The following is a 27908-nucleotide window of genomic DNA, read 5'->3' as shown; positions in this document are numbered from 1 at the left end:
TGGGAACCAGTGATGTATATGTAATTACTGAAACATGATCATTGACTACAATGCCTAAAATATAGCTAATGACACAGGACAAAGGTTATAGGACAGAAAGTGGTAAGACTAGGTCTGAATCAGAAAGAGAGAGAGAGAGAAAAGAGAGAGGAACAAAGACAGGTGGATGACAATTAACATGGAGGGACAGATGGGCCTGCAAAGAAGAGGCAGAGAGATGTAAAAAACCATGAGTACAATACCATAGAAACCAAAGTAAGAGAATTTCAAAAAGGAGGAGTTCAACAGCATGAAATGCTCTGATAAACACCAGTACTCTGTTAGAATTTAAAGGAACCTTAGAAACTGTCTGATTCAGTAGCCCTTTATTTCTTAAATTATGGAATTAAGATTCAGGGAATACTCTAGTTAGTTTATAGAATCTAGATTAAACCTTAAATTCTTAACAAAGAGGACAATATTCTTTTCATATACTCAGTTGCCTGATGACTAGTGATGATGACTAGTACTTGATTCAGCTTTTCCTTAAGTCACCTTTACTCCTTTAGTCTTTCACAGTATTTCACCAAACCTCCGCCTATTTAAAAGTCATATTTCTAAAACTTCTCCAAGTCCCCCCCCCACCTTTTTAAAGATTTTATCTGTTCATTTGAGAAGGGAAGAGAGAGAGAGAGCACACGAGCAGGGGGAGGGAGAAGCAAACTCCCCGCCAAGCAGGGAGCCCAACTCGGGGCTCGATCCCAGGACCCCGGGGATCATGCCCCAAGCCAAAGGCAGATGCCCAACTGACTGAGCCACCCAGGCGCCCCACTTCTCCAAGTCCTTAAGTCATAATCCATTCTAAGAGTAGCCTTCACCAACTCTAAATTAAGCTGCAGACTGATCTGGAGCTACAATAAGAAAGTAATTTTCCACCCACTCCCCACCCCTACCCATTCTCACCACCCCTAACCAAAGCTGTTACACATCAGAGTTTCAGAATAGCATCCTACACTCTGTATTCAAAGGACTGTTTAACGGGAAACAACTGGAAGAAAGGTCTGGAACATAACATAACTCTTTGACTGTCAAGCTGGCATATTCAGTCATCCTCTCTTGCTGGGGTAATATTAAAAGTTCAGTCCCAAAGAGAGATGACAGAAAGAAGAAATTTAAAAAGGAAGGGGGAAAAAAAAAAGGACAGGTGATAGAAAGGTAGGAACATGGGACACAGTCTCTTTTCTTTTATTAATGTGATTTTTACATGGCAGAGGAAATTAAGGTAATTATTATAAGCACCCTATAGTCCATTCTAAGTTATCTTTTATATAGAGGTAAACCTATTCCATAGATAAGCAATCCAATGCTGGACAATTCAAAATTCATTTGTTTTTGGAGTATTATCTCAGTTGTTGGGGTAGTGGTGGCATTTTTTGTCTTTTCAATTTTTTTAAATTTAAATTAATTAACATATATTATTTGTTTCAGGGGTACAGGTCTGTGATTCATCAGTCTTACATAACACCCAGCACTCACCACAACACATAACCTCCCCAACAACCATCACCCAGCCAGTGGTATCTTGAAAATAATCTTACATGTGAATTAGCCTTATGACTAATCATCTAGGAACCCATAATACTTTAAAATAAAGAACTACCCTGTCAAGACACAACTCCATAGTTTCTGTACCAAACCCTGCTTCTCACTCCATGCTCCCAATGAATAACATCACCTTTCAAACTGATGCACTATCTCAGCGCAGTTTCTGGGGATTTTTGGTTTTGTTTTATATCTGTAGACATCCTAGTTGTTTCATACTGTCTACACCAGACTCTGGGGTAAATGGTTAATCAAGATTTTCGATTTAAGTGACCTCCTTCCTTTACTTCTATAGTATTCGAGTGAATGAAGAATTTTCCTGTATTGGCATACCTCAGAGATACTGTTTTATCACAACCATGATAAAACAAATTATTGCAAAGAAGAGAGTCAAATGGAATTTTTTGGTTTCCCATGCATATGAGAAAGTTATGTGTACACTCTACTATAGTCTACTAAGTGTACAATAGCATTATATTTTTTAAAAATGTGCATGCCTTTTTTTAAGTAGGCTCCATGCTGGGCTTGAATGTGGGACTTGAATCACGACCCTGACTGAGGTCAAGAACTGAGCTGAGATTAAGAGTCGGACACTTAACCAACTGAGTCACCCAGGAACCCCCAAAATGCATATACCTTAATTACAAGATATTTTACTGCTAAAAAATGCTAACCATCATCTGAACTTTTAACAAGTCATTATCTTTTTGCTGGGAGAAGCTCTTCTTGCCTCAATGTTGATGGCTGCTGACTCATCAGGGTGGTAGGTGCTGAAGGTTGGGGTGGCTGTAGTAATTTTTTTTTTTTTAAGATTTTATTTATTTATTTGAGAGAGAGAGAGAATGAGAGATAGAGAGCACGAGAGGGAAGAGGGTCAGAGGAAGAAGCAGACTCCCTGCTGAGCAGGGAGCCCGATGTGGGACTTGATCCCGGGACTCCAGGATCATGACGTGAGCCGAAGGCAGTCGCTTAACCAACTGAGCCACCCAGGCGCCCGCTGTAGCAATTTCTTAAAATAAGACAATGAAGTCTGCTGCATCAATCAACTCTTCCTTTCAAGAACAATTTATCTATAACATGTGATGCTGTTTGACTACATTTTACCCATAGTAAAACTTCCTTCAAAATTGGAGTTAATCCTCTCAAATCCTGCTGTTGCTTTAGTAACTCAGTTTATGTAATATTCTAAGTTCTTTGTTGTCATTTCAACAATCTTCACATCTTCATCAGTAATAGATCCCATCTCAAGAAACCACTTTTTATTTATTTGATATAGAGAGAGATATCATGAGAGAGAGAGCACAAGCAAAGGGGAGGGGTAAAGGGAGAAGCAGACTCCCCACTGAGCAGGGAGCCCGGTGCGGGACTCTAACCCAGGACCCTGAGATCATGACCTGAGCTGAAGGCAGATGCTTAACCAACTGAGCCACCCAGGCTCCCTAAGAAACCACTTTCTTTACTCATCAACAAAAACGAGTCCTCATCAGTTAGTTTTGTCATGGGAATGCAGCAAATTCAATCACATCTTCAGGCTCCACTTCTAGTTCTCTTGCTATTTCCACCACATCTGCAGTTACTGCCTCCAATAAAGTCTTAAACCCCTCAAAATAATCCATGAAGATTGGAATCAATGTCTTCTGAACTCCTGTTAATGTTGACATTTTTGACCTCTTCCTATGAATCACTAATGTTCTTAATGGCATCTAGAATGGTGAATCCTTTTCAGAAGGTGTTTTGTTTTTTTTTTAATTTTATTTATTTGAGAGAGAGCAAGTGAGCAAGCGAGAGAGCATGAGCAGGGTGAGGGGCAGAGGGAGAAGCAAGCTCTCTGCTGAGCAGGGAGCCTGATGTGAGACTCAATACTGGAACTCCAGTATCATGACCTGAGTCGAAGGCAGCTGCTTAACTGACTGAGCCACCCAGGCGTCCCAGAAGGTGTTTGACTTATTTTGCCAGATTCATCAGAGGAATCACTATCAATGGCAGCAGTAGCCCTACAAAATATATTTCCTAAATAAGAAAAGTTGAAATTACTCCTTGATCCATGAGCTGCAAAATGGAAGTTGTGGTAGCAAGCATGAAACAATATTAATCTTACTACATATCTCCAACAGAGCTCTTGTGTGACCAGGTGTATTGCCAATGAGCAGTAATATTTTGTAAGGAACCTTTTTTTTCTGAGCATTAGTTCTCAACAGTGGGCTTAAAATATTCTATGGAAATGTTGAATCACTGTTATTGTATACTTGAAACTAATATTACACTGTATATTAACTAATTAGAATTTAAATTAAAACTTTAAAAAAATTCAGTAAACCATTTTGTAAATAGATGTGCTGTTGCCAAGGCTTTGTTGTTCTATTTACTGTATAGAGCACAGGCTAAGTAGATTTAGCATAATTCTTAAAAGCCCTAGGATTTTTGGAATGGTAAATAAGCACTGGCTTCAACTTAAATCACCAGCTACACCAGTCCCTAACAAGAGAGTATGCCTGTCCTTTGAGCTTTGAAGCCTGGTATTATCTTCTCCTCTCTAGCTATGATAGTCCTAGATGGTATCTTCTTCCAATAGAAGGCTGTTCTGTCTATACTGAAACTCTGTTTAGTGTAGCCACTTCATTAATTACCGTAGCCAGATCTTCTGAATAACTTGCTGCAGCTTCTATATCAGCACTTGCTGCTTCACTTTGTACTTTGATGTCATGAAGATGGGCTTCTTTCCTTAAACCTCATGAAACAACATATGCTAGCTTCAAACATGTCCGGCAACTCACTCATCTCTCTCAACCTTCATAGAATTGAAGAGAATTAGGCCTTGCTCTGGATTAGGCTTTGGCTTACGAGACTGTTGTGGCTTGTTTGAGCTTCTATCCAGACCACTAAAACTTTCTCCATATCAGCAAGAAGGCTATTTCACTTTCTTATAATTTATGTGTTCACTGTAGTAGCACTTTTAATTTCCTTGAAGAACTTTTTCTTTGCATTTACAACTTGACTGTTTGATGAAATAGGTCCAGCTTTCAGACTATCTCAGCTTTCAACATGCCTTCCTCACTAACCTTAATCATTTCTAGCTTTTGATTTAAAGTGAGAGACATGTGACTCTTCTTTTCACCTGAACACTTAGAGGCCACTGTAGGATTAGCAACTGGCTTATTTTCAATATATTGTGTCTCGGGGCACCTGGGTGGCTCAGTCGTTAAGCGTCTGCCTTTGGCTCAGGTCATGATCCCAGCGTCCTGGGATCGAGCCCCGCATCGGGCTCCCTGCTCAGCGGGAAGCCTGCTTCTCTCTCTCCCGCTCCCCCTGCTTGTGTTTCCTCTCTCGCTGTGTCTCTCCCTGTCAAATAAATAAATAAAATCTTTAAAAAAAAAAAAAAAATATGTTGTGTCTCAGGGAATAGAGAGGGAGAAGGAGAGAAATGGGGGAACAACAGAGCAGTCAGAACACACGAAACATTAAGTTCACTGTCTTATATAGGCACAATTCATGACTCCCAAAAACAATTACAATAGTAATATCAAAGATCACTGATCACAAATCACCATAACAAATAATAATGAAAAAAGTTGAAATATTACACGAAGTACCAAAATGTTACACAAAGTTAACAAATGCTGTTGGAAAAATGGTGCTCAACACAAGGTTGCCACAAATGTTCAATCTGTAAAAAAAACCACATTATCTGCAAAGTGCAACAAAGTGGAGCTCAGTAAAATGAGGTATGCCTGTATCAATCAAAGACTTAAGTAGAATATATGAAAATGCTAATAAAATTTGGAAATAGATATTTGACTCTAACTCAGGGTTCCTCCATGTTTTAATCTTAATGTACCATTTAGCATAACTGATTACTATATATCCTTCAGATCTCAGCATCAGCAGACTGGTTCACTAACCAGAGAGACACTCTTTTCCAAACCAGAAGCACTGCATGAGATTCTGAGGTTTCCTGTTTCTTCATGCCTTCCCTTCTTTGTCTATTGCAAATATCAGGTTTTCCTGAGATCACAGCTGTCCCCAACCTACTCTTCCTTGTAGGATAGATTCAGGTACAGGTCGACATTGGCTAGTGGCCAGAAAGAGAAAGAAGGAGAGAAAGAAGTTTCGGCAACACCTTACAACAACTCCGAAAGATGCTATTATTATTTAATGGCTAAGTTCTATCGTACTCTTGGGCTTGAATTTCAGGTACCTGAAAAATTAACTAGATTTTGTAAGCCAAGAATTACATAAATATATTTATTAAAACTTTACTTGACCTCATTTGACATGTGGAAATCTAAAAAAGCCAACCAAGCTCACAGAGAAATCAGATGGCCAGAGGTGGGGGGTTGGGAGGCTGGTGAAATGGTGGAAGGGTGTCAAAAAGTAAAAACTTCCAGTACAAAATGAGTCATGAGGATGTAATATACAGCATGGCAACTATAGTTAATATTGTATTGCATGCATGAAAGCTGCTGAGAGTAGATCTTAAAAGTTCTTATCATAAGAGGGCGCCTGGGTGGCTCAGTTGGTTAAGCAACTGCCTTCGGCTCAGGTCATGATCCTGGAGTCCCGGGATCGAGTCCCGCATCGGGCTCCCTGCTCGGCAGTGAGTCTGCTTCTCCCTCTGACCCTCCTCCCTCTCAGCTCTCTGTCTCTCATTCTCTCTCTCTCAAATAAATAAATAAAATCTTTAAAAAAAAAAAAAAAAAGTTCTTATCATAAGAAAAAAATTCTGTATGTATTGTGATGGGCATTAACTAGATTTGCGGTGATCATTTTGCAATATTTACAGATATCAGATCATGTTGTATACACTTAAAACTAAAATAATGTTATGTATCAATTATAACTCAAATATTCATATACACACACATATATACACACACGTGCACGCGCACACACACATTTGGAGGGAAAAAGAGTTTTATGTAAAGCAATTAGGAGGAAATAGCAGACAAATCAGACAAAGTTACTGTCCTGGAGGGACCTCTCAAGTTTAAAAATTACACCATCATTTTAACATCTTTAAGAATGTAGGTTCTGACTCCCTAACCCATAACTCACAGATTTCTTGACCATATCCCCGTCAACAAGCCTTTTGCTTACTTTACTGGTGTTAGTGCTACACACCCACCCCTACTTAGCTAATGGTTTCTTCCGCAACCCTCATCTCTCTTCATGAGTCATGTAAAAATGTGGCAGTTCTCCAACTCCTATTTACATGGTTTGCTTGGGTTTTTTTTCTTAAGTAAATTCCTCTACCCTTAATGCTAGTGAACTTCACTAATCCATTTTTTTTTAATGTCAAAATCATTTGGTCATTTTACTGAGCTGTCCACACAACTAGGGATTGCCTGAATACCTAAAGGGAGTACTGGATGGCAAGTCAAAAACATTTATTTTTCTTCTGAGGTTATCTACAAGTAGAAAAATCAATTGAGGGGCACGTGGATGGCTCAGTCAGTTAAGCATCTGCCTTTGGCTCAGGTCAGGATCCCGGATGGGGTCCTGGGATTGAGCCCTGCAAAGGCCCTGCTCAGCGGGGAGTCTGCTTCTCCCTCTCCTGCTGCCCCTCCCCCCGTTCATCTGCACCCCCTTCAAATAAATAAAATCTTAAAAAAAAAAAAATCAATTGAGAACAATTGAGAATGTAAGCTAAAAGCCACTTAATTCAAGGTTTTAGATAAACAAAAATTCAAAGGTTCAACTAACAATCTTTTAAACTTAAAACCGAGAAATAACCTTTCCTGCTCTTTTTCTCACCTTTTAAATAACTAGTTGCTTTTTCCTTTCTTGCTCCTGATGAAAGAAATGAATTTCTCTAAACAAATCCAACAGCAGTGATTAATTCCTAGAATTATAAAGCTCAGTTAACTGTTAATATATGCATTTTAGCAACTTTCTCTTTCACTAAAAGAATCTTTCTGCAGGGCTCCTGGGTGGCTCAGTTGGTTGGGAGACTGCCTTCGGCTCAGGTCATGATCCTGGAGTCCCGGGATCGAGTCCTGCATTGGGCTCCCTGCTCAGCAGGGAGTCTGCTTCTCCCTCTGACCCTGCCCCCTCTCATGCTCTATCTCATTCTCTCTCTCAAATAAATAAATAAAATCTTTAAAAAAAAGAAAAAGAATCTCTCTTCAGAGTAATATGCACCCTGTAGAAACCTCTACCTCTGGCAGTTATAGGAAGCTCAGGTTCAGTCTCTACATTATCTGCTAACCAGACTCAAGTAATTCATTCAAATTCCCAAAGGTCCTATCTACAAGTATTCCACACATCATAATCTTCCTTCATTTTAAAGAATATAAACAAAGCCACTGTGACAATGGCTACCAAGTTTGGTTTAAAATAAGTAGGTAATCTCAATATTAAGATGAAAAGGGCATTCATGGGGCACCTGGGTAGCTCAGTTGGTTAAGCATCTGACTCTTGTTTTCAGCTCAGGTCATGATCTCAGGGTCATGAGATCAAGCCCTGAGTCAGGCTCCATGCTCGGCACAGTCTGCTTCTCTCCCTCTGCCCCTTCCCCAGCTCTCTCTAAAATAAATGAATCTTAAAAAAAAAAAAAAAAGAAAGAAAGAAAAGGGCATTCATATTAATTAAATGATTCATGACAGTAACAGCAGAACTTCTTGGCTAAATTCTAAATGAAATTTGATTCTACTTAATTTTATTGTACAGACTGTAACTGTTACTTATGAGTAATTAACACTTTACAGCTGACCCTTGAACAATGCAGGGATTAGGGGAGCCAAATCCTCACACAGTCAAAAATTTGTAATTTTTGATTCCGCAAAAACTTAACAGCTTGCTGTTGACCAGAAGCCTTACCAATAATATAAACAGTTGATGAACACATATTTTGTATGTTATATTATATACTATATTCTTACAATAAAGTAAGCTAGAGAAAAGAAAATTAAGAAAATCATAAGGAAGAGAAAATATATTTACAGTACTATATCTATCAAAATATATTCACATATAAGTGGACCCATACAGTTCAAACCCATGTTGTTCAAGGGTCAAGTGCACTCATAAAGGCTTCTTGTCAGACTATCTCAGATGGGATTCCCTAGTTTCCAACATAGTTGCTATCTACAACAGTCAGCATGCCATGAGAAATTTCTGAAAAGAGAACAAAAGATTGCCAAAGCACAGCTCTGAATATCATGGGTGAAAACCAAAGTGGGCTGCTATCAATGTTCAACAGTAATTACTCTCTGAAGGATTAAAAAAATAAGTAGTTAACAGAGATTGCCTCAGGAAAGGATAGACCTATTTTTGGTAACTATGATTTATTGTTTATTGAGATAAAATTGGTATATAACATTATATAAGTTTCAGGTGTGTAACATCGTAATTCGGTATCTGTATGCACTACACCAAAAGTCTAGGTATGATCCATGAGCATATAATCAACCCCCTTCTCCCATTTCGCCTACCCTTCAATCCCCTCCCACTCTGATAAACAATCTATTCTCTGTATGTATGAGTTTGTTTTTGTAGTTTTTAAGATTCCATATGAATGAAATAATGTGGTATTTGTCCTTCTCCATCTGACTTATTTCACTTAGCATACTACCCTCAAGGTCCATTCATGTCTTTGCAAATAACAAGATTTCACTCTTCTTTATGGCTCAGACATAATGCCATTGTCCATATATATACACCACAACTTCTTTATCCATTCACCTATCAATGACATTTGGATTGTTTCCATATCTTGGCTATTATAAATAATGCTGAAATCAACAGAGGGGTGCATATGTCTTTTTGATTTAGTGTTTTCACTTTCACTGGATAAATATCTAGAAGTGGAATAGCTGGATCATACTATAAATCTATTCTTAATTTTCTGAGGAATCTCCACTCTTTTCAATAGTGGCTGCACCAATTTACATTCCCACCAACAGTGTATGAGTGTTCTCTTTTCTCCACATCCTTTCCAACACTTGTTATTTCTTGTCTTTCTGAAAATAGCCATTCTAACAGGTGTGAGGTGATAGTTCATTGTGGTTTTGATTTTCACTTCCTGAAACTAGTGATGCTGAACATCTTTTCATGTGACTGTTGGACATCTGTATATCTTCCTTGGAAAAATGTCTATTCAGATCTTCTGCCCATTCTGCTGACTGCTTGTTTTTTTCATTGTTGAGTTGTAGGAGTTCTTTATATATTTTGGCTATTAACCCCTTATTGGGATCTTCTCTATTCAGTAGGTTGCCTTTTTGAGGATGATTTCCCTCACTGAGCAGAAGCTTTTTAGTTTGATGTAGTCTCATTTGTTTTTGTTTCTCTTGCTTTTGGAGTCAGACCCACAACACATCATTAAGACCAATGTCAAGGAGCTTACCACCTATGTTTTCTTCTAGGAATTTTATGTTTTCAGGGCATTTCTTTAATCCATTTTAATTTTTTTATATGAAGATAGTGCTCTACTTTCATTGTTATGCATGTGGCTGTCCAGTTATCCCAGCACCACATATTGAAGAAAATCATCCTTTCTCCATTGTATATTCTTGGCTTCCTGATCATAAATTAATTACCCAGATACCTGTGGATTTATTTCTGGGTTCTCAATTCTGTTTCATTGATCTGTGTGTCTGTTTTTATGCTAAAGCCATACTGTTTTGATTACTATAGCTTTATAGTATAGTTTGAAACCAGGAAGCATGATACCTCTGGCTTTATTCTTTCTCAAGACTGCTTTAGTTATTTGGTATTTTTTGTGGTTCTATACTAATTTTTAATTATCTGTTCTAGTTCTATGAAAAATGCCATTGGAATTTTAATAGGAATTACACTGAATCTGTAGATTGCTTTGAGTAATACGGACATTTTAACAGTATTAATTCTAATCCATGAACACAGACCATTTATTTGAGTCTTCTTCAATTTCTTTCAACAATGTCTTACACTTTCACTGTATATCTTTTACCTCCTTGGTTAAATTTATTCCAAGGTATTTTAGTCTTTTCAATGCAGTTGTAAAAAGGATAGCCTTCTTAATTTCCCTTTCCAATAGTTTGTTATTATAGTGTACAGAAATGTCACTGATCCCTGTGTATTGATTTTGTATCCCCCAACTTTACTGTATTAGTTTATTCTGATAGTTTTTTAGTGGAGACTAAGGTTTTCTGTATAATCCTCTGCAAAGAGTGACAATTTTCTTTCTTTCCAATCTGGATGACTTTTATTTCTTTTGCTTGCCATATTTCTGTCACCAAGACTTCTAATACCATGTTGAATAAAAGTGAGAGTGCATATCCTTGTCTTGTTCCTAATCTTAAAGAAAAAGCTTTTAGCTTTTGACCACTGAGTATGGTATTAGCTGTGGGGTTGTCACATATGGCCTTTATTACATTGAGGTATGTTCCCTCTATACTACATTGTCAAGAGTTTTTAACATAAGTGGATGTTGAATATTGTTAAATGCTTTTTAAAAAATCTATTCAGATGACCATATGGTTTTTATCCTTCATTTTGTTAATGTGGTGTATTTAAAGTACTGATCGGTTTGTTGATATTGAACCATTTTTGCATCCCTAAAATAAATCCCACTTCATTGTGGCGTATGATCATTTTAATGTCTTCTGAATTTGATTTGCTCATTTTTGTTGAGAATTTGTGCAGCTATGTTCATCAAGGATACTAGCCTTTCATTTTCTTTTTTTGGGGTGTCTCTGTCTGGTTTTGGTGTCCAGGTAATGCCAGCTTCATAAAATGAGTTTAGAAGCATTCCCTCCGCTTCAATATTTTGGAAGAGTCTGAGAACAACAGGTATTAAAACTTCTTTGAGGGGCGCCTGGGTGGCTCAGTTGGTTAAGCGACTGCCTTCGGCTCAGGTCATGATCCCGGAGTCCCTGGATCGAGTCCCACATCGGGCTCCCTGCTCGGCAGGGAGCCTGCTTCTCCCTCTGACCCTCCCCCTCTCATGTGCTCTCTCTCTCTCTCATTCTCTCTGTCTCAAATAAATAAATAAAATCTTTAAAAAAAAAAAAAAAAAAAACTTCTTTGAAAGTTTGGTAGAATTCACTAGTGAAACTGTCTGGTCCTGGGATTTTGTTGGGAGGTTTTTGATTATGATTCAATCTTTTTACTAGAACTCTGTCTATTCAGATTTTTTATTTCTTCATGATTCAGTCTTGGAAGATTGTGTTTCTAGTAATTTATCCATTTCTTCTAGGTTTTCCAATTTGTTGGCATATAAATGTTTACAGTACAGTTGACCCCTGAACAAATATGGGTTTGAATCATGGAGATCCACTTATACATGAATTTATTTCAATAAAAACAGTATAGTACCATAAATGTATTTTCTCTTCCTTGTAATTTTCTTAACATTTTATTTTCTGTAGCTTATTTTATTGTAAGAATACAGTATACTATAGATATGACATACAAAGTATGTTCAATGACTGCTTATGTTATCAGTAAGGCTTCCAGTCAACAGTAAGCTAATTAGTAGCTAATTTTGGAGAGAGTCAAAAGTTACATGTGGATTTTTTTAAAGATTTTATTTATTTATTTGACAGAGACACAGCGAGAGAGGGAACACAAGCAGGGGGAGTGGGAGAGGGAGAAGCAGGCTTCCCCGAAGATCAGGGAGCCCAATGCGGGGCTCGATCCCAGGACCGTGGGATCACGACCCAAGCCGAAAGCAGACGCTCAACAACTGAGCCATGCAGGTGCCCTTACATGTGGATTTTTGACTGTGCAGGAAGTTAGTGACCTTAACCCCTGATGTTGTTCAAGAGTCTACTGTAGTTTGTTATGATCTCGTATATTTCTGCGTTAATTTCTTTCATTTCTGATTTTTTTATTTTTTTAAAGATTTTATTTATTTGACAGAGAGAGACACAGCAAGAGAGGGAACACAAGCAGGGGGAGTGGGAGAGAGAGACGCAGGCCTCCCGCGGAGCAGGGAGCCCGACGTGGGGCTCGATCCCAGGATCCTGGGATCATGACCTGAGCCGAAGGCAGAATGCTTAAAGACTGAGCCACCCAGGCGCCCCTCATTTCTGATTGTTTAAAATTTTAATTCTAGTATAGTTAACATACAGAGTTACGTTAAGTTTCATTTCATTTCTGATTTTATTTGAACCCTCTCTTTTTTTCTTGGTCCCATCTAGCTAAAGGAATGTCTTCTTTTTATCTTCTCAAAGAACCAGCTCTTAGTCTCTTTCTGCTCTGGATCTTTATTATTTCATTTCTTCTACTAATCTTTGGCTTCATTTGTTCTTTTTCTAGCTCCTTTAGGTGTAAAGTTTGATATTTAAGATTTTTCTTGTTTCTTGAGGTAGGCCTATTAATTCTATGAACTTCCCTCTTAGAAATGCTTTTGCTGCATCCAATAGATTTTGGTATATCATATTTCTGTTTTTATTTGTCTCAAGGTAATTTCTGATTTCTCATTTGATTTCTCCATGACCCCCTGGTTGTTCAGTAGCATATTGTTTAATATCCACATTTCTGTGGTTTTTCTAGTTTTTTTTTTTTAAGAATTACATTGAGAGAGAGAGAGAGTGAGGAGGAAGGGCAGACGGATAAAATCTTCAAGCAGACTCCCTGCCAAGTGGGGAGCCCTATGAAGGGCTTGATCCCACAACCCTGAGATCATGACCTGAGCCGAAATCAAGAGTTGATTACTTAAGTGAGCCACCCAGGCGCCCCTCCAGTTTTCTTCTTTAATTGATTTCATTTCATACCATTGTGGTCAGAAGATGCCTGATAGGATTTCAATCTTCTAAATTTATTAAGACTTGTTTTGTGGCCTAACATATGATCTATCCTGGAGAATGTTCCCTGTGCACTCGAGAAGAATGTGTATTCTGCTCCTTTGGGATGGAATGTTCTGTATATATCTTTAAGTCCATCTGGTCTAATTTGCCATGTAAGGCTGATGTTTCCTTATTGATCTTCCATCTGGCTGATCTATCCAATGATGCAAGTGGAGAGTTAAAGTCCCTTACTATTATTGTACTGCTGTTAATTTCTTCCTCTCGTTCTGTAAATATTTGCTTTATATATTTTAGTGCTATTATGTTGGGTGCATATATATTTATGTTATCTCTTCTTACTGGACTGACCCCTTTATCATTATATAACGCCCTTGTCTTTTAGTACAATCTATTTTGATAACAATTTTTTTAAAAATTTATTTTGTCTGATGTAAGCATAGCTATATCAGGTTTCTTTTCATTTCCATTTGCATGGAATATCTTTCTCTGTCCCTTCACTTCATTCTCTGGATCCTTACTTCAGAAGTGAATCTCTTATAGGCAGCATATACAGATGGGTCTCATTTTTTTTATCCATTCAGCCTCTATTTATCTTTTGGAGAATTCGGTCCATTTACATTTAATTATTGATATATTGGTATATAGCTATTGCCATTTTGTTAGTTGTTTTCTGGTTGTTTTTTTTAAAGATTTATTTATTTGAGAGACAGAGAGAGAGAATGAGCAGAAGGGGCAGAGGGAGAAAATCTCAAGCAGACTCCGTGCTGGGCATGGAGCCCGACATGGGGCTTGATCTCAGGACCATGAGATCACAACCTGAGCTGAAACCAGGAGTCTGTCACTTAACCAGCTGCGCCACCCAGGTGCCCCTTCTGGTTGTTTTTATAGTTCCTCTCTGTTCCTTCCTTCCTTCTTTCTCTTTCTCTCTTCCCTTGTTATTTAATGGTACTCTTTAGTGTGATATTTAGAGTCCTTTCTCATTTTCTTTAGTGTATTTACAGTAACTTTTTGCTTCTGATTATCATGAGGTTCAAATATAACATACTATGTATGTAACAGTTGGTTTTAAGATAATAGGAACTTTAATTTGAACACATTCCAAAACTTTACATTTTTACTTATCCCTCATCTTTTATATTCCTAATGTCACATTTCACATCTTTTTATTTTATGCATCCTTTAACTTATTGTGGTTTTAGTTAATTTTACTATTGACCTTTAACTTTCATACTTCCTTCAGAAGTTATTTATCCACTATCTTTACTATATATTGACCTTTTCCAGTGATATTTTTATTTTATTATGTTTTCTTATGTTATTTCTTATGTAATTAATTAGTGTCATCCCTTTTCACTTTAAAGTCTCTTTAGGGGCACCTGGGTGGCTCAATCATTAAGCGTCTGCCTTCGGCTCAGGTCATGATCCCAGAGTCCTGGGATCGAGCCCCACATCAGGCTCCCTGCTCAGCAGGAAGGCTGCTTCTCCCTCTCCCACTCCCCCTGCTTGTGTTCCCTCTCTTGCTGTGTCTCTCTCTGTCAAATAAATAAAATCGTTAAAAAAGAAAAAAAACAGTTAAACATTTAAAAAAAAAAAGATAAAGTCTCTTTAGCATTTCTGTAAGACCATGTTAGTGATGATGAACTCCTTTAGTTTTTGCTTAGCTGGAAAACTCTTTAGATCTCCTCTTTAATTCTAAATGATAACCTTGCCTGTTAGAGAATTCTTGGTTGGAAGTTTTTTCCTTGCAGCACTTTGCATATGTCATGCCACTCCTTTCTGGTCTGCAAAGTTTCTGCTGAAAAATCCACTGACAGCCTTATGGAATTTCCCTTATACATAACAAGTTGTTTTTCTCTTGCTGCTTTTAAGATTCTAACTTTTACAATTTTTATTACAAAGGGTCTTGGTGTAGATCTTTTGGGGTTCATCACATTTGGAACTTTCTGGGCTTCCTGAACTTGAATATCGGTTTTCTTTCCCAGATTAGGAAAGTTTTCAGCCATTACCTTTTGAAGTAAGTTTTCTGTCACTTTCTCTCTCTTCTTCTTCTTCTGGGACCCCTGTAATGCAAATGTTATTCCTCCAGATACTGTTGCAAAAGACCTTAAGGTAGCTTTACTTTTTTAAAACTCTTTTTTTCCTCGGGGCACCTGGGTGGCTCAGTAGGTTAAGCGTCTACCTTCAGCTCAGGTCATGATCCCAGGATCCTGGGATCGAGCCCCACATTGGACTCCCTGCTCAGCAGGGAGCCTGCTTCTCTCTCTCCCTCTGCCTGCTGCTCCCCCTGCTTGTGCGCTCTGTCAAATAAATAAAATACTTAAAAAAAACAAAACAAAACTATTTTTTCTCTTTGTTCCTCTGTCAGGGTGAGCTCCACTGCTTTGTCTTCCAGCTCACTGACATGTTCTGTTTCATTCAATCTGATATTGAACCCCTCTAGTAAATTAATTTTTCATTTAAGTTATTGTATTTTTCAGCCCTCTAACTTCTGTTTAATAGTTTCTTATATTTTCTAACTCTGTTGAAGTTCTTACTGTGTTCACCCATTCTTCCCCCAAGTTCAGTGAGCATCTTTACGACCATTACTTTGAACTGCTTATTGGACACATTTCTTATCTCTGTTTCATGAAGGTCTTTTTCTGAAGTTCTGTCTTCTTTCATTCAGATCATATTCCTCTGTCTCCTCATTTTGCCTGCATCTTTGTTATTTATTAGGCAAATCAGCTACCTCTCCCAGCCCTGAAGGAGTAGTTTTGTGTAAGAAATATACAATGGAACTCAGAAGTGCTATCCCCTCTGGCCACCCATGCCAAGCACTCAAGCGGCATCTCGTGTGGGAGCGGTGCACACCTTCCTGCTTTGGTGGGGCCACAACATGAGAGTAGGTGGAGCTCTTGCTGGTCTGGCTGTGATGCAAGACTGCAGTGCAGGGATGGGCAGGGCCCTCAGCAGGCTGTGCCCTCCTGCACCAACAGGCTAGAGGAAGAGTTCCAAAATGGCAACTGCTGGTACTGGCACCAACACATTAGAGTAAGATTGCAAAAATAGCACCTACCAGTGTCTCCATCCCAGCAGGGTCCCAAAAAGTTCCTGCCTCTCAGGCAGAAACTTCAAGATTAGTAAGTGTGCGTCCTTCACTTATAATCTAGGTGCTTTCCAAACTGGTACTTCTGCACTGGGTCCAATGGCCAGGGATTCTGTGAAGCCATTTAATAGCAAGTTCTTCTTGGGGTGCCTGGGTGGCTCAGTCCGTTAAGTGTCTGACTTCAGCTCAGGTCATGATTTCAGGGTCCTAGGATCAGGTCCCACTTCAGGCTCCCTACTCGACGGGGAGTCTGCTTGTCCTTCTCCCTCTGCCCCCTCCCCTGCTTGTGTGGCGTGTGCGTTCTCTCTCTCTCAAATAAACAAAATCTTAAAAAAAAAAAAAAAAAAAAAAGCCAAGTTCTTCTCCATTCCCTATAGTTCTGTGGTTTTCCTGAATATAATCCCTGTTGGTTTTCAAAGCCAGGCATGTAGGGGACTCATCTCTCCTGTGCAGGCTGGAGTGCCTGATATGCAGCAGAGATCCTTGCTTCTCAAGGAAAAGTTCCATATTTTTGAGATCCTTCCTGGTTGTAGATTGCTGTGCCTGGGGTAGGTTTTTTGGGTGTGTTTTGTTTTGTTTGTGAGACCATGTCTCTGCCTCTCCTACCTGTTTCAATGCTGCCCTTTTATCCTTTATTGTGGAGGTTCTGTTCATCTCGTTTTCAGGTTTTTCTTAGAGGAAATTATTCCATATGTAGTTGTAAATATGTTGTGTCTGGGGTAGGAAGTGGGTTCAAGATCCTCCTACATGGCCATCTTGAACCCGTCTCTTTATGAATTATTTTTAAGTCATATATATCGGGGGGGGAGGAAGAGAAGCAGGGGGAAATGTATGCACACATGCAGGAGCACACTGAAAGCCAGTATGATGCAATGAATTTCTGGATCCAGAATGCCTCAGTTAAATTCCAACAGTCATTTTCTAGCTATGTGACCTCTTAATAACCATGTAGCAGTGGACATGTTTTTTACTTCTCTGTATCCAGTTTTCTTATCTGTCAAATAGGGATAATAATAGTTCCCCTCACAGGGCTGTTGAGAGAAATCAAAGAGTTAAAATAGATGCAGGGTCTGGCACATAGTAGGCAATGATGTAAGTATTAGATATTATTCTTAACTTTTTGAGTTAATTTTAGACTTTTAGAAAGTTGCAAAAATAGTACAGTGTATCCTTACCTCCCTCACTCTTCTTCTCCAACTGTTAATATCTTATATTACCATAGTACAATTATCAAGGACAGAAAATGAACACCAGTACAGTCTAACTAAACTACAGACTTTATTTAATTTCACCAATTTTTCCACCAATGTTTTTTCTTCCCAGGATCCTATCCAAGATCTACATTGTATTTAGTTACTTCTTCTTAGTCTCCCCCAGTCTGTGATAGTTCTTCACGGCAGACACAGACATAACAGTATTTTGTAGTTTTCTTGCCAAAAAATGCATAACCTCATTATAATTATGAGAAAACAAAGAATAAGCCAAAATTGTGGAACATTCTATAAAATGATCAGTATTCCTCAAAATGTCACTATTATTTTTTAATTTTTTAAAAATTAAGAGTAAATTATCTTTTTAATGAATATCTATAAGCCATGATAACATCCTGAAGTTTGGCTATTCTTTTCTTTCTTTTTTTTTTTTAAAGATTTTATTTATTTGACAGAGACACAGCAAGAGAGGGAACACAAGCAGGGGGAGTGGGAGAGGGAGAAGCAGGCTTCCTGCGGAGCAGGGAGCCTGATGTGGGGCTCGATCCCAGGACCCTGGGATCATGACCTGAGCCGAAGGCAGACGCTTAACGACTGAGCCACCCAGTTGCCCCTTGGCTATTCTTTTCTTTAATTCTAATTTACAGGTAGTTCCCCACTTATCAATGGAACCTAATTCAAAAATTCACATGAAGACCCATTATTTTCTACCAAGATAATTTTTTTTCACAACAGAGTATATATTTATTTTTTTTAAGATTTTATTTATTTATTTGAGAGAGAGAAAGAAAACAAGCAGAGAGAGCTGCAAGCAGAGGGAGAAGGAGAAGCAGGCTCCCCGCCAAGCAGGGAGTCCGATGCGGGGCTCCATCCCAGGACCTGGGATCATGACCTGAGCCGCAGGCAGAAGCTTAACCGACTGAGCCACCCAGGTGCCTCCAGAGTCTATATTTCAAGTGCCTTATGAGGTAACTCTACTTTAGCAGGCTAGCCTAGAAATCTCACTGACTTAATATGCATTATTTTTTTTAGGGAGAAATACACTTCTGGTCTCAATGTAAGATGTCAGGAATACATCTCTTTTTCTTATTTGCTCTGTCCCCAACCTGATGGACAACAGGAACTCTGCCTCTTTCCTGGTCTATCAAAATACATTTCACACCTCATTACTCTGCTGCTGTTAAGCAGTAATGCTTGTTCTTGGCAATTCCCAAGGCCATTGACTCTAAAACTTCTTTTCTCTTTCCCTAATTCTTGGATTCCTGGCAATGTGAGACCTATTTCTGAGACCTCAATTTTGGCAATATGTTCACAGCCTCTCTCTAGTTTTCTAGACTCAGCTCTGGACTCTGCACATTCTTCAGATTTGGTGAAGACTCCAGAACTACAAGGAAAAGTCTTCCTCCACTAGTTTAACTTACAGAACTCCATCTACTAGCTGGGCTGATTCCTGGCATCCTTCCAAATATGTAAATTCAAACTTCAAAGGTACAAGAAGGGAAGGGGCCTGGGATGAGGAGACAGGTGGAAATTAAGGCTACTGGAACTCTAAGAAAGGATTTAGAATATATGCTAAAGAAGAAAGGTGGTGGGATGAACTGATGACAATAAGGAGCAGCACTGTGACAGTTAACATTGATGTCCTAAAACAGTTTCGTTACCTCCTCCTCTATCCTTCCCTGTTTTCCCTGGAAGGATCTAAGACCTTCATCCAGTATAAATTCCCAAGGAGAGGGACTGACCTGCTGGTTGCCTCTTGCACTGACTTCAACTACTGCCGAAGACCAGTAGCTAGCTGTCCATCTCAGCTAATTGAATAAAGAACACAGGCTTCTTTCTTTTTTCTCTATACCTGGCGTAACCATCCATTGTTCTGAAGTTTTCTATGAGTCACTACTGCTAGTCATGATGGGTAAATAGAGATAAATATTACTAACAAAGGGAAAATTTTAAGAAGTCTCACAATATATATTAAATGGGTTCTAGACCTTCTCAAGCTTTCCTAACTGCTCTTTCACCAGGACCCTAAGAGTCTATTTATCCAAAATTATTCCATACTTAGTCTTCTACTCCAATCTTCTTTTGAGTTTTCTATTTTCTGGGAAGCTTATATCTGGGAATCACAAATTCAGACCTCTGAGACCTTTCACTTCAGACCTTTCACTCCCGTTTCATCACAGAATGGAACTCCAGTGTGCTTTATCACTGCTACTGTCCCAATTCTGCTACTCACTAAAGTGTTACCAAATGTGTTAAATGTTTTGAAGAAGAGTTACATAATCTTTTGAAGCCTCATTTTAAACAGTGGATGGTGGTGCCCTTCCTTACAGAATTATTCTGAGGACTAGTGAGACAGTATGTACACTAGCATATGCCAGGCATCCAACAAATGGTGGCAGCTGTGGTCTTTATCACCCATCCTATTACCACCATATATTCAGCCTACGACTGATACAGATGCAAGGTGCACAGTAGGAACTAGAGCTGAGGAGTGAGCCATGTTTCCCTGACTATTCCTCCTAGTACTTACCTACCCCCACGTTAAAAGAAAGAATACTGAAAGCAAGCTAGGTTGTATATCTAAGGTGGAACCAGGAAGTTAGGAAAATCTCAGAAATAAGAAAATGAGAATAGAGTTTTGTTGGCTTTTTATTAAAAAGGAAAATAGCATTCAGCATAATGTACAAAGTAAAAATAATACATAGCCAATCTAAATATTTAAAAGTTGTTTTTGTTTTGAATCCGAAAGTCATTTATTCTAAGTATCAAGATAATATTGTAACAAAAAATATCCTTCTAGTCCTTTTGTTTTTATAGTTTTGACTATATCTCCTATTTAAAACATTACACTGATAAACCTTTAGTTGCAACTCTTAAGTCACATGCACCAAAATGCTCCTTATAAACAGCTATTTTCTTATCCTACTAAAAAATATATACAAATAAATCCAATGCAGCTTCATACCCTACATACACAGCTGCTCCTTTAACATTCACATGCAGGACTCTTCTCTCCAGGCATGATCCTTTTGTGCATTACTCTTTTTCCAACTAGCCCCGAAATAATATCAGCCAGAATCAATTTTCCTCTCTCTTCCAACTTCTCTGAATAGCATGGAAGTAAACTAATGGTAAGTGAAGCTACTGCATAATTTTCACTCTTATTGAATGAAACTTCCTTCAATTAGTTGTTTGTAAAGTTGCTCATTGCTAATGTCTCACATGCTTCTAACCCCTAACAATAGACATGTTGTTTCCCAACTCAGAAAATTAACATGAACATCCACATTACCTGGCAGTTGTGGATTAGAGTCATTTTTCAGGCAGCAAGTTTAAGGCCATCCACAAAACTGCCTTTGTTGTGAGAAAAACGACTTCTCTGAGGTTTATGGTGATATTGAAGCTACTTTGTACAACCCACTGCTCCTGGCTCAATACATGCTAATGGCAGCATTCTGTGCGGAGTATAGAAGACATGGAAAAGAGGGTTAATCTATTTACTGATGTAACAGAACTTGTTTCTTATTCTGTGTTCTAAATTTTACTATACGAGGTTTTTAAATTTTACCTAAATTTTTAAATGGAAGTAGTTCATTTTAAACCCATGTTCTTTTTTTCCCTTCTGAATTATTGTGAAAACAAATCAAGTAGCTTCTCTTTTACACTTGTTAATTATAACCTAATAAAATCAACTTGGCAGTAAACCTGGCAAAAAGTAACAGGTCAAGACAAGTAAATTTGGTCCTAGATAAACAATATTTATATGCTACACTTTAAAAAGCAAATAATGGGGGCACCTGGGTGGTCAGTCAATTAAGCATCTGCCTTTGGCTCAGGTCATGATCCCAGGGTTCTAGGATGGAGCCCAGCATTGGGCTCCTTGCTCAGTGGGGAGTTTCCGTCTCACTCTGCCTCTCCCCCCTCCTCCAGCTTGTGCTCACTCTCTCTCTCAAATGAATAAATACAATCTTTAGAAAAAAAAAAGCAAATAATGATTATTTGATAACTCTCATTCCAAAAGGGTAAATACTAAGTTCTCTTTTCAGACAAGGAATGGTAGATCAAAATCTTGAGTAACTTCTAAGAAAATGAAAAAGCTGTAGTTCAGTAAATCACCTGTAGCTTAGCTATTCCAGGAAACCCTCTCCTTTGCAATAAATTTAATCAAGACAATGGAAAAACATTATACAACTCCAGGAACAAGAAAAGCCTGTGTCTGACCAGCATGAATAGACATAGTTAAAAAGCAAAGTAAACTGAACTATAACTATTTTTTTCAAATCTTCAATCACTGAAAGCTAAAAGCTTATTTCTTCTCTTTGTGCTCATATTTCAGATATCTCTTCTTTAATATCAGAAATTAGGTAGAGTTCAGGAACTCCTGGGTGGCTCGGTTAAGCGTCTGCCTTCGTCTCAGGTTGTGATCCTGGGGTCCTGGGGATCAGCCCTGTATCCGATTCCCTGCTCAGCGGGGAGTCTGCTTCCCCTTCTGCCCCTCCCTGCTCATGCTTTCCCTTTCGTTCTCTCTCATATCTCTCAAATAAATAAATAAAATTTTAAAAGAAATTTCCCAAACAATGGTTAAAGGAATTCATGACCATTAAGCCACCCTACAAGAAATGTTAAAGGGGACTTTTTGAGTTGAAAGGAAAGACCGTAAGAGTAAGAAAAGTATGAAGCACAAAAGTAGTAAAAAAAAAAAAAAAAAAAAAAATACATGTATCTGATAAAATCATTAAAAGGACTCACAAGGGGCACCTGGGTGGCTCAGTGGTTAAGCGTCTGCCTTCGGCTCAGGTCATGATCCCAGGGTCCTGGGATTGAGCCCCACATCAGGCTGCTCTCTCTGCGGGAGGCCTGCTTCTCCCTCTCCCACTCCCCCTGCTTGTGTTCCCTTTCTCACTGTATCTATCCCTGTCAAATGAATAAATAAAATCTTTAAAAAAAATAAAAATAAAAATAAAAAAAATAAGACCCATCAATATGCAACCCACAGGAGACTCATTTTAGACCTAAAGACACCATATCTTGAAAGTGAGAGAATGGAAAAACATCTATCACGCAAATGGATGTCAAAAGAAAGCTGGAGTAGCAATACTTATAACAGGGAAAATAGATTTTATTTATTTTTTATTGTTTTATTTATTTATTTTATTTATTTTTATTATTTATGTATAATCTATATATATATATATATAACATTCCATCTTAAAACATCAGAATATGCGTATTTTTTACGTGCACACAGAGCATTCTCTAGAATATTAGGCCACAAACCAAGTTTAAACAAATTCAAAAAGATCCAAGTCATACCATGCATCTTTTCTGACCACAATGCTATGAAACCAGAAATGAACCACAAGAAAAAATTTGGAAAGACCACAAATACACGGAGGTTAAATAACATGCTACTAAATAATGAATAGGTTAACCAGGAAATCAAGAAAGAAATCCAAGGATAGAAATAAATGAAAATGAAAACACAACGGTCCAAAAACTTTGGGATGCACCAAAACTGTTCTAAGAGGAAAGTTTATAGCAATACAGGCATACCTCAAGAAACAAGAAAAACCTCAAATAAATAACTTAACCATACACCTAAAAGTGCTAGAAAAAGAACAAAAACCCAAAACCAGTAGAGGGAAGGAAATATTAATAATTAGAGCAGAAATAAATCAAATTAAAAAAGAAAAAAAAAGAAAAAACCCAAGAGAACAGATCAACAAAATTGATAAGCCTTTTGCCAGACTCAGCCAAAAAGAGAGAGGACTCAAATAAACAAAATCACAAGTGAAAAAGAGAAAATAACAACTGACACCACTAGAAATACAAAAGCTTGTAAGAGAATGTTATGAAAAATTCTATGCCAACCTCCCCACTGAATCAGGAAGGAATAGAAAATTTGGACAGATTACCAGCAATGAGATTGAATCAGTAATCAAAGAACTTCCAACAAACAGAAGTCCAGGACCAGATGGCTTCACAGGTGAATGCTACCAAATATTTAAAGAGTTAATACCCATTTTTCTCAAACTATTCCACAAAATACAAAAGGAAAGAAAACGTCCAAGTTCATTCCCTGATACCCAAACCAGATAAAGACAGTACAAAAAAGAGAGCTGCAGGCCAATATCTCTAATGAGTACAGATGCAAAAATCTTCAACAAAATACTAGCAAACCCAAATCAAACAACATATTAAAAACAATCATTCACCATGATCAAATTGGATTTATTCCTGGGTTGCAAGGGTAGTTCAATATTTGCATATCAACCAATGTGGTACATTACATCCATAAGAGAAAAGATATGAACCATATGATCATTTCAATAGACGCAGAAAAAGCATTTGACAAAGTAAAACATCCATTCTTGACAGTAACCCTCAACAAAGTAGGTCTAGAGGGAACACACCTCAACATAATGAAGGCCTTATATGAAAAGCCCCCAGCCAACATCATACTTAATAAAGAAAAACAGAATTTTCCCCTACAGTCAGGAACAAGAGAAGGATACCCACTCTCACCAATTCATATATTATTCAACATAGTGCAGGAAGTCCTGGCCACAGCAATCACAACAAAAAGAAATAAAAGACATCCAAACTGGTAAGGAAGAAGTAAAACTCTATTTGTAGATGACATGATACTATGGATAGAAATACTTAAGACTGAACCAAAAAACTACTAGAACTGATAAATGAATTCAGTAAGTAACAGGATACAAAATCAATGTACAGAAAACTGTTGCATTTCTGTACACTACTAATGAAGGAGCAGACAAATTACGAAAACAATCACATTTATAATTCCATCAAAAATAATAAAATACCTAGAAATTAAACTTAACCAAGGAGGTGAAAGATGTGTACTATGAAAAGCATAAAACACTGAAAGAAACTAAAGGCAAGAAAAACAAATGGAAAGACACTCCATGTACATGGATTGGATGAACAAATATTGTTAAAATGTCCATCCTACCCAAAGCAATCTACAGATTTAATGCAATCCCTATGAATACACCAACAGGATTTTTCACAGAATTAGAACAATCCTAAAATTTGTGTAGAACCACAAAGACCCCGAACAACAAAAGCAATCTTGAAAAAGAAAGTCAAAGCTGGAATTATCACAATTCCAGATTTCAAGTTATATTACAAAGCTGCAGTATTCAAAACAGTATGGTAATGGCACAAAATAAACACACAGGGGTGCCTGGGTGGCTAAGTTGGTTAAGCGTCTGACTCTTGATTTCAGCTCAGGTCATGATCTCAGGGTTGTGAGACTGAGCTTGTGTTGGGCTCCACACTGGGCATGGAGCCTGCCTAAGATTCTTCCTTTCCCTCTCCCTCTTCCCCTCCCCACATCTCTTAAAAAATAATAGACACATAGATCAATGGAACAAAATAGGAAACCCAGAAATAAACCCACAATTATATGGCCAATTAATCTTCAACAAAGGAGGAAAGAATATGCAATGAGAAAAAAACAGTCTCTTCAACAAACAGTGTTGGCAAAACTAGAATAGCTACATGCAAAAGAATGAAATTGACCCACTTTCTTACACCATACACAAAAATAAACTCAAAATGGATTAAAGTCCTGAATGCGATACCAGAAACCATAAAAATCCTAGAAGAGAGCACAGTCAGTAATCTCTCTGACATCAGCTGTGGCAACATTTTTCTACATATGTCTCCTGAGGCAAGGGAAACAAAAGCAAACATAAACCACTGGGACTACATCAAAATAAAAAGCTTCCACACAAAAAAGGAAACAACCAACAAGACTAAAACACAACCTATGCAATGGGAGAAGAAATTTGCAAATAATGTATGATAGTATTCAAAATACATAAAGAACTTACATAACTCAACACCAATAAAACAAATAATCCAATGAAAAAATGGGAAGACATGAACAGATATTTCTACAAAGAAAAATATATAAATGGCCAACAACCACATGAAAAGATATTCAACATCACTCATCATCAGGGAGATGCAAAACAAAACCACAATGAGGTATCACCTAACAACTGTCAGAATGACTAAAATCAAAAACACAAGAAACAACAAGTGTTAGTGAGTATATAGAGGAAAAGGAACCCTTGTGTTGGTAGGAAAGCAATCTGGTCCAGCCTCTGCGGATAAAAGCATAGAGGTTCCTCAAAATATTAAAAATATAACTACCATATGATCCAGTATTTACACAAAGAATATGAAAACACTAATTCAAAAGGATATGTGCACCCCTATGTTTATTGCAGCATTATTTACAATAGCCATATTATGAACCCAGCCCAAGTGTTCATCCATACATGAATGGATAAAGAAGATGTGGTAAAACCATAAAAAAGCCATAAAGAATGAAATCTTGCCATTTGCAACAACATGATGGACCTAGAGTGTATAATGCTAAGCAAAAGAAGTCAGAGAAAAGATAAATACCATATGATTTCACTCATACATGGAATTTGAGATACAAATGAATGAAGGAATAAAAAGCGACAATACAAAAAAACAGACTCTTAACTATAGAGAACAGATGGTTACCAGAAGGGAGGTAGGTGGGTAGATGGGTGAAATAGGTAAAGGGGTGGGCACCTGGGTGGCTCAGTCATTAAGCGTCTGCCTTCGGCTCAGGTCATGATCCCAGCATCCTGGGATCAAGCCCAGGATCGAGCCCTGCATCGGGCTCCCTGCTCCACGGGAAGCCTGCTTCTCCCTCTCCCGCTCGCCCTGCTTATGTTCCCTCTCGCCCTGCTTATGTTCCCTCTCTCTCTATGTCTCTGTCAAATAAATAAAATCTTTAAAAAAAAAATAGGTAAAGGGGATTAAGAGTACACTTATCTTGATGAGCACTGAGTAATATATGGAATTATTGAATCATTATATTGTACACTTGGGAATACAACACTGTATGTTAACCATACTGGAATCAAAATAAGGTTTTTGGAATCAGATATTGTACAATCTTACTAAAAAACCACCGAACTGGGGCCCCTGGGTAGCTCAATCAGTTAAGCATCCAACTCTTGATTTTAGCTCAGGGTAGTGAGATCTAGCCCTACAGCAGGCTCCACACTGGGCATGGAGCCTGCTTAAGATTCTCCCTCTCCCTCTGCCCGCCACCCCCCTCCCCGAGCTCATGCGTGCATTCTCTCTCTCTAAAACAAACAAACAAACAAAAAACACATTTAACTGTATATTTACAGTGGTAAATTTTTTGGTATCTAAATTATATCTCAATAAAAAAATAAGATTGTGAAAAACTAAGGTTTTAAAAACTTTTGGTTGTTAAACGAATTTAAATGTGGAATATGTGTAAATAAATATATGATTTCAGGATAAAATGTAAATTATAATTCTCAAAAGAGAAGTTAAATAATATAAAATAATCATCTGAGAACAGTAGACTACCTAAATCCCAGATTATGCAACAGAAGTAGGAAATAGGAGGAAATGTGTGATAGAGTGATTTTCTCATCTTACAAAAGAAAGAACCAGAAGATACTATTCATGGTTGATATAAATAATGCGAAAATGTAAGGTAAAAAAAAAAAAAAACTTTATGGATTACTAGCAAAATTTAAAACAATGTATTCCTTTCAAGTAAGAAAAATGTTCAAGAAAAGACATTTAATTTAAAGGGAGAAAGTAATCTAGATATGCCAACTGCTAGTGTCTCTGTGGAAAAAAGTATGTAGGTTCCTCCAAAAGTTAAAATACAACTACCATATGATCCAGTAACCACACTACTGGGTATTTAAGCAAAGAATATGAAAATGCTAATTCAAAAGGATATATGCATCCTTATGTTTATTGCTGCATTATTCACAATAGCCAAATCGTGGAAACAGTCCAAGTGTCCATCAATAGATGAATGTATAAAGAAGATGAGGTGTGTGTATAAATCTATATATATAGATATAGAAATATACACACACACACATACAGAAATATTAGCCATAAAAAAAGAAATCTTGCCATTTGCAACAACATGGATGGATCTAGAGTATAATACTATGCAAAAGAAGTCACTCAGAGAAGATAAATACCATATGATCTCACTCTATGTGGAATTTAAGAAACAAACAAAAAAACGAACAAAGGAAAAAAAGAGACAAACCAAAAAACTGACCCTTAACTATAGGAACAAACTGATGGTTACCAGAGAGGAGGTGAGTGGGGGGATGGGTGAAATAGGTGAAGAAAGAACAAGAATACAATTATCATGATGAGCACTGATTAATGTACATAATTTTTTAATCACTAGATCATACACCTGAAACTAATAGAACA

At 37.7% G+C, this 27908-nt stretch overlaps 1 protein-coding gene across 6 annotated transcripts in view; it reads right to left on the bottom strand.

Moving 5' to 3' along the window:
* Positions 1–27908, bottom strand: part of ART3 (ADP-ribosyltransferase 3 (inactive)) — a 154588-nt gene that overhangs the window by 65559 nt on the left and 61121 nt on the right. The window lies entirely within an intron of this gene.

The sequence above is a fragment of the Halichoerus grypus genome, chromosome 3 (assembly GCF_964656455.1).
Source record: "Halichoerus grypus chromosome 3, mHalGry1.hap1.1, whole genome shotgun sequence".
Classification (NCBI taxonomy): Eukaryota; Metazoa; Chordata; class Mammalia; order Carnivora; family Phocidae; genus Halichoerus; species Halichoerus grypus.
Note: the sequence above shows the minus strand (reverse complement) of the source record. Positions and strands in the feature narration are given on the sequence as shown.